The sequence below is a fragment of the Triticum dicoccoides genome, chromosome 3B (genome assembly GCF_002162155.2).
Source record: "Triticum dicoccoides isolate Atlit2015 ecotype Zavitan chromosome 3B, WEW_v2.0, whole genome shotgun sequence".
Lineage (NCBI taxonomy): Eukaryota > Viridiplantae > Streptophyta > Magnoliopsida > Poales > Poaceae > Triticum > Triticum dicoccoides.
Genome location: NC_041385.1, coordinates 848768786 through 848776505, shown reverse-complemented (window position 1 = coordinate 848776505; position 7720 = coordinate 848768786). Strand labels below are relative to the sequence as shown.

The window sequence follows — 7720 nt, the reverse complement described above, 5'->3', positions numbered from 1 at the left end:
TCTTGGTTCGTCTTGGATCTGCCCCGGCCTCGGCCCAAGAAAGGTGCCTATATATGGCTCAGACGCGGCTGCCGCGACCCCTCATTACGGTTTCCCGCAGCCAAATCTGAGGTGCGGCGCTGGTCTCACCTGGCTCGAGTTATCCACCCAGTACCACCCCCCGTCCCCTCTCCATTTCGTTTGCGGCGGCGGTGATGAGCGGGCGGCGCGTGGAGAAGAGGCCCATGGAGCCCCCTATCTCGGATGGGGAACGGAGGCGCGAGCGAGATCTGCGAGAAAGGGCGAAGAAGGAGATGCGTGCGAGAGCTGGTGGCCGAGGCGAGCGGAGCGTGGAGCAAGAGGGGCGTGAGGGGGATTGGGGTCCTCCTCCCCCGTGGTGGATCCAGCAGCAAGAGCGCAGAAAGAAGAAGAAGGAGATGGCGCGGCGCAGGGAGCTCGAGCGCAAGTCAGCGGATCTCCCCAACTATGGTGGGGGCCATGGAGATCCCCTGACCAAGAAGCCAAGGGCGGCGTCTGACCCTCTGGCGGTGGCTCTTCCCCCGGGCGCGAAGGGCACGGCGGGCGAGCCCATCCCGGTGGAGGACGCGTCGGAGGCAATGGAGGTGGAGTGCTTCAAGTGCGGGCGGCTTGGGCACTACCAGTCAAAGTGCAAGTTCCAGCCTTTGTGCGTGCTTTGCAAGGAGGAAGGGCACGCTTCTGCGCACTGCCCGACGCGGGGCCGGCAGCCTAGTCTGCAGATCATGGGAAGTGCCATCTCCGGAGAAGGTTTCTTTTGCCTGCAGTTCGAAGAGGAGGCGGAGGATGAGTGCCCCCAGAAGCTATCGGTGGGCAACGCAGCGATCCTGTCTGCAGTGCCGGGCCGTCTGAACTTGCGGATCCTCGAGCAGGAGCTCAAGCACATGGTCACCGGGGATTGGGACTGGCAAGTCACCCAAGTTGGCGGCGATGACTTCATGGTGGTGTTCCCCTCAGCGGACCTTCTTCACATGGCTCATACGAGCGGGAAGCTGTTCCTCTCCATCAACGACATCACTGCTAGGGTGCGTGATGTGACCCACGAGGTGGTTCCCCCGATGGTTATGCCAGAAGCTTGGGTGCGGCTCCATGGGATCCCGGAGAAGCATCGCAAGACCGAGCGTATTAAGGAGGCATTCAAGATGTTGGGCCGGCCAATTGTGGTGGATGAACTCTCCATCATCAAAGTGGGCCCGGTGAGGATGAAACTGGCTTGCAAGTCCCCGGCCAAGCTGAACGGCACGGTGGAGGTGTGGTTTAACCACGAAGGCTACCAGATCAGAGTCTTGCTGGAACAGCCCTTGCGCAGGTTGGGGCCTGGAGGAGGGGCTCCGGGGGCGGGTCCCTCAGTTCCACCGACAGACACCCACAATGGCAGCAATGGGAATCCCAAGGATGGCCCATCTGCGGGCAACCCCTCCAAGATTGCTGCTAGGGGTGCGGGACTGTCTAAGGCCGTGGTGGTGGCGCCATCGAAGGGTGTGGCTGGCTCTAGAGCGAAAACCGACGGGCTTGACACGATGATGTGTGAGGTGGCTGATGATCAGGACGACAGTATGCAAGACACGTCCATCGACACGGAGACTTGGGAGAAGCTGGGTGTTGTTGTGACTCAAGATACGGCGGTGAGCCTTCCCCCCCTTGCTCGTTCTCTGGACTCGTCCTTCGAAGGGCTGGGTGGGACGGCGAACCTTCCTCTGGTGGCCATGGAGAAAGCGGCCGCGCCTGTCTCCCCGCAGCCTGTCGGGGGAGCGGGGGCAGAGCGTGTCCCCTTGGAGGCGGATCCCTCTCCGGCTTCCGAGCGACGTCTGTCAAGTGGCTCCGGTCGTCAGAACAAGAAGACTGCTGGGCGGAAGAATGCGAGCAAATCTGCGGAGACGGTCGTGATGGGATCAGGGTCTGCGTTGGGAGGCGAACTTGGGGCAGAATTGGCGGCGGCGGGGCCGGCGTCCAAGGCCAAGGGTACAAGGGCTACTCCGGTGGTGTCTCGGGCTCCTAGCGTGCGTGCCAAGGCCAAGCTAGGGGACATGACGTCCCTGGAAAGTGCCAAGCTCCGCACGGCAGACAAAAACATGGACGTCACAGGTAACCCGCCACCCTCTTTTAAGATTCTGAATGCTTTCTCCGACGATCATCTTGGTGAGATCCTCCATGATAGCAGAGTCATGGTAGATTCCTCGCATTTAGACATTATTCCGCTTGTGCGCGCACGCGAAGATGCTCAGGCTGCCCTCGCGGCAGCGGCTGCTAGGGCCGCCCAGATCCAGAGTGTGGAAGGAGGGCCCACGGCACCAGTAGGGGCTGGTGACGCCATGGTGCCCATCGAGGGAGACGAGGCCTGGGTGGCCTCGGCCCTGCCCTCTTCCAGCCGCGCTCCGGCTCGGAAACGCGTGGCCAAGGCGGTGAGCTCTCGGGGAGTTCGCCTGCGTAATCGTATTATCTGATGCGGTACTTATTCTGGAATATCCGTGGGTGTGGGCATTCGGGTCGGCGTACGCAGCTGCGCGAGTACATGGCTAAAGAACGTATTGACTGTGTCGCGCTCCAAGAGACGATTAAGATGGACTTTTCGTATAGGGACCTAGTTGCGTTCGACCCGCTTATGCGTTTTGACTGGTTCTGGTCTCCTTCGATGGGCCTCTCTGGTGGCCAGCTGATGGGCTGTAATAAGGATGTCCTCGAGGTCATCGATTGGGAATCTGGTGTGTTCTACATTGCTGCCACGGTGAGACACCGGGTCTCTTTGGCATCTTGGGTCATCGTTAGTGTGTATGGGCCAGCTAATCACGTGCGTTCTGCTGAGTTCTTGGGAGAACTCTCAGCGTTGGTGGGGGCCAAACAAGCGTCGAACCTACCAATCCTAGTGGGTGGTGACTTCAACTTGATTCGCTCGGGGGCGGACAAGAACAATGGTAACATTGACTGGACAAGGGTGTCCATGTTCAATAACGCCATCGCGGCGGCGGCCCTCAGAGAAATTGCGCGTACTGGGGCTAGATTTACGTGGACGAACAGGCAGAGGGAACCAGTGCGCTGTGTCCTGGACCGTGTCTTTTGTTCAAGCGACTGGGAGACTCTTTTCCCCCTGTGCACCCTAGTGGCTGAGACACGCATAGGATCAGACCACGTCCCGTTGATCCTCTCATCAGGGGAGGAGAGTAAACGCCGGAGCTGTCGTTTCTTCTTTGAGACAGCGTGGTTCGAACACGAAGGTTTCGACCAACTTGTCCTGAACCGCTGGACCCTGATTGGTAACCAGGTTGGGAGTCAGAGAGGACCAGTCGAGTTTTGGTCTTCGGCGGCTGCTGCCTTGCGGGCTTTCCTCAGGGGTTGGGGAGCCAATCATGGCAGTGAGTCCAAACGGGCCAGGGAGCGCATTGTTGGCGAAATCGCCCTCCTCGATGCCCAGGCGGACATCAGATCCTTCTCTGGGGACGAGTGGGAGCTCAGATATAACTTGGAGAACCAAGTCCTGGCTATTCTCAGAGAGGAGGAGGAATATTGGCGTCGTAGGGGCGGCGTCAAGTGGGTTGTCAAGGGTGACGCCAATACAGGATACTTCCATGCGTACGCTAACGGGCGGAAGCGCAAAAGTACGATTCTTAGACTACAGTCCGAGGGCGGAACTCTGGTCACCCAAAACGACATTGTGGCACACATTTTTGCCTTCTTTGTGGAGCTGTTGGGGACAGCTGAAACAAAGAATTTAAGCCTCAGAGAGAACCTGTGGGGTAGAAACGAGCGAGTCTCGCAACAAGAAAACGATGCCTTGATGGTGTCCTTTTCACCTCAAGAACTTGACCGTGCGTTAGAAGGGATGAAGAATGGCACGGCCCCTGGGCCGGACGGCTGGCCGGTGGAATTCTTCAAACGGTTTTGGCCGGCGCTCAAGGCTTGTTTTTGGCGATCCTCAACGGGTTTGCTCTAGGTACGGTGGACCTGGCAAGGCTCAACTACGGTGCAATCTGCCTAATCCCCAAGGTTAAAGGGGCTGACACCATCAAGCAGTTTCGGCCGATCACGCTCATCAACGTCCCTTTTAAGATTTGCGCAAAAGCCTACGCATCCAGATTAGCACCGGTCGCTCAACGTGTTATTAGCAAAAGCCAGACCGCCTTCCTGAAACGCAGGAACATCCTGGAGGGACCAATTGCACTCACTGAGGTCATTCACGAGGTGAAACGTACGCACGGACAGGGTGTCTTTCTCAAACTTGATTTTGAGAAAGCGTACGACCGAGTAAACTGGGAGTTTATTAGGGAGGTGCTCCTCAAAAAGGGCTTTGAGGCAGGTTTTGTACACCGTATCATGCACCTGATCTCGAGTGGCAACACTTCGGTCATCGTCAACGGTGACATGGGCAAATTCTTCCGCAATCGGAAAGGCCTGCGACAAGGCGACCCCATTTCCCCCATAGTTTTTAATTTCGTGGCGGACGCCTTGGCGGCTATGCTGTCCAAAGCCAGGGAGGCGGGACACATCAAAGGGCTGGTGCCGCACCTCATCCAAGGTGGGGTGACGCACCTCCAATACGCCGACGACACCTTGCTGCTTTTCAACCCGGACGATCACAGCATTGCCTCGGTTAAGCTTCTGCTTCTAGCCTTTGAGCTCCTCTCCGGACTCAAGATAAATTTTCATAAGAGCGAAGTCATCACCATGGGGCTTGACGGCTTGCAAAGCACTCGTGTCACCAACTTGCTTAATTGTAAGCTGGGGAGCTTCCCAATTAAGTACCTTGGGCTTCCTATTCCGCACCGCAAACTATCCATAGTCGAGTGGGAGCCTCTTTACGGGAAAGTGGCCAATAGAGTAAGTTTGTGGCGAGGTAGATTTCTGTCGTCTGCTGCTAGGCTCATCCTGACGAACTCGAGTCTCTCCTCCCTCCCTCTTTTCACAATGGGGATGTTCTTACTTGCTAACGGTGTGCACGCCAAGCTAGACACACCTAGAGCCCGGTTCTTTTGGGAAGGAGCCAGAGTTAAGAAAAAGTACCATCTGGTTAGGTGGGCAGCAGTATGTAGGCCTAAAAAATATGGCGGATTGGGAATCCTCAACTCCAAACTGATGAACGTGGCCCTCCTTGCCAAGTGGTGGTGGAAGTTGGCCCAAGATGAGGAGGGGCTTTGGGCCAGTCTGTTAAAAGCTAAGTACTTCCCAAATGGGAATCCCTTCGCTGCCCCGGCCAACGGTTCCACCTTCTGGAGAGGGCTCCAGGCGGTGCTCCGGCCTTTGGCTTAGGCGCCAAATTTGTGGTTAACAATGGCCAATCAACCAGGTTCTGGCTAGACCACTGGCTTGGCGATTCCCCCCTTTGGCAGAGCTACCCCACCTTGTATAGGCTTGCCACTGACACTAACATCCTGGTCGGAGAGGCTCTCCGGACCGCCCCTCCGGCAATCCACTTCATGCGGCCCCTCTCGAACGCGCAGAGTGTGTCCTGGAACGAGCTAATTCAGTTGATCGGGGTCAACCGTCTTGGTACTTCGAGAGACACGGTAGAATGGAGCCTGACTGCTGCAAAGAAATTTTCGGTGAAATCCCTGTACTATAAGCTTTCTGAAGGGCCTGTTCTGGACATAGCTAAGGGGCTTTGGAAGGCAAACCTACCCCTGAAGATCAAAATTTTTATGTGGCAAATGCTCCGGAACCGGCTGCCCACGTCGGATAACGTTGCTAAACGCAACGGCCCGGCAGATGGTTCCTGCGCGCTATGTGGCTTGGCCGAGGACGCCAACCACGTGTTCTTTAGGTGCTACTTGGCCAGGTTCGCTTGGAGTGCGGTTCGGGAGGCATTCCATGTGGCCTGGAACCCAGCGTCGGGCCATCAACTGGCCTCCCTTCTTAAGGCCACCCATGGGACCTCGCGTAGGATAGCTTGGCGTTGCGTAGGGGCGCTGCTTTGGTCTATCTGGACGATCCGGAACAAGTTTACGATTGAGAAAAATTCCCTCGGCACCCCGCGGATGTCATCTTCAAATGTCACTTGTTTTTGCAGAACTGGACACCCCTGGGGAAGGAGCGCGATGCTGAGCGCATGTCAGCAGTCATGGGGAGCATCAAGGAGATCCAGACGACGGCAAGACAGGCTCCAGCAAGCTGACGAGATGTTTCGAGGGCCTTTGGTGGTTTGGTTTTGTGTTTGACGCTACGATTCTCATGGTCTTTTGTATCCTGTGATGTGTCGAACCTCTGTTGCGTTTCGAGCCGTGCGAGGCTCGTCAGAACCTGTTAGCTGATTTGCGTTTCCCTGTTTAGTTGGTGATCTATGTACTTCTGGCCTATGGGCTTTATTAATTTAAAGCCGGACGCGTCCAGCGTCTACGTTCAAAAAAAAAAAACAATACGTCATCTTGCTGTAAGCAGTGATTGGAAGGGGGATCAAAGTGAGTTTGAGAATATAATAGACTTATTCAGAGTACGATCGTTGACAGTGTTCGGAAATTGGAGGCCATTTTACATTTCTGAGAAGATGAGGTTGTTACGAGTGCTGGATTTGGAAGGCAAGTGGGATCTAGTTGATCATCATCTTGAGCACATTGGGAAGCTTGTACATCTTAGATATCTTTCTCTAAGGGGACATGCTGATATATTTCACCTGCCAAATTCGTTGGGGAACCTGAGACAACTCCATACACTAGATATTTCAGGCACAAGCATAATAAAGCTACCAAGGATCACCATCAAGCTTGTGAAGATGCAACATATTCTTGCTAGCGATATAGGAATGAGAAATGCCAATATGTTTGATGATGCAAAGGAGCAGTCACGAATGAGTTTGCCTTTATACTCAGTAGGTTGTTGTTTGTCATGTTGTGCACCTGATGTACTGGCAAATGAGCTTAGGCTTGATGATGGTGCACAACTTAACAGGCGTGATGTATGCACTGCATTTTGTTGCAGCATATTACCTTATTATGCGGCGGAAGGATGAAATCCAGGTGGTGTGGAAGTGCCAAGAGGGATTTGGAAACTGAAGGCCCTGCACACACTCCGTACCATGGACATCTCAGTGGGAAAGGCTCTTGTAGAAGATATAAAAAAGCTCACCGGGTTGCGCAAGTTAGGATTGACAGGCATCAACAAGAGAAACGGTCAAGACTTGTGTTCAGCTATTGCTCATCTCAGCAGACTGGAGTCATTGTCACTGCACTCCCACGGATGGAGGACAGGTTTATCAGGCTGCTTGGATGGCATGTCCTCACATCCAGAAAACCTGCAAAGCCTCAAGTTGATAGGCAACCTGGTTAAACTGCCGGAGTGGATCTGGAGGCTAAAAAGTCTCGTAAAGCTGAAGCTATGGGGGTCGAGTATATCGGAGCCTGATACGGCCATGCAAGTCCTTGGGAATCTACCAAACCTGGCCACTCTACTTCTATTGGATCTCTCATTCGTTGATGAAGAGGTTCGTTTCAGTTTCCGTCAGGAGGCATTCCCGAGCTTGAAGGTGCTGCAGCTAAATTTGATAATAAATGTCAGGTATGTGGGATTTGAAGATGGAGCTGCCCCTAAGCTTGAGTTGCTGCAGTATGCTGCTTGGAGCAGTGACCTCAGGGTTGGGTTCTTCTCCGGGTTGGCATATCTCCCAAGCCTCAAGGAATTTATGCTGGAGAGGAGGAACTGGGAGACTGAGTTTGTGGAGCACTTGCGAGGCCTGATGGCAGAGAATCAAAACGGGCCTGTTTTGAAGAGTTGGAGTCGGTAG

At 54.8% G+C, this 7720-nt stretch overlaps 1 pseudogene; it reads left to right on the top strand.

Moving 5' to 3' along the window:
- Nucleotides 1–7720, top strand: part of LOC119280300 — a 26169-nt pseudogene extending 18449 nt beyond the window's left edge.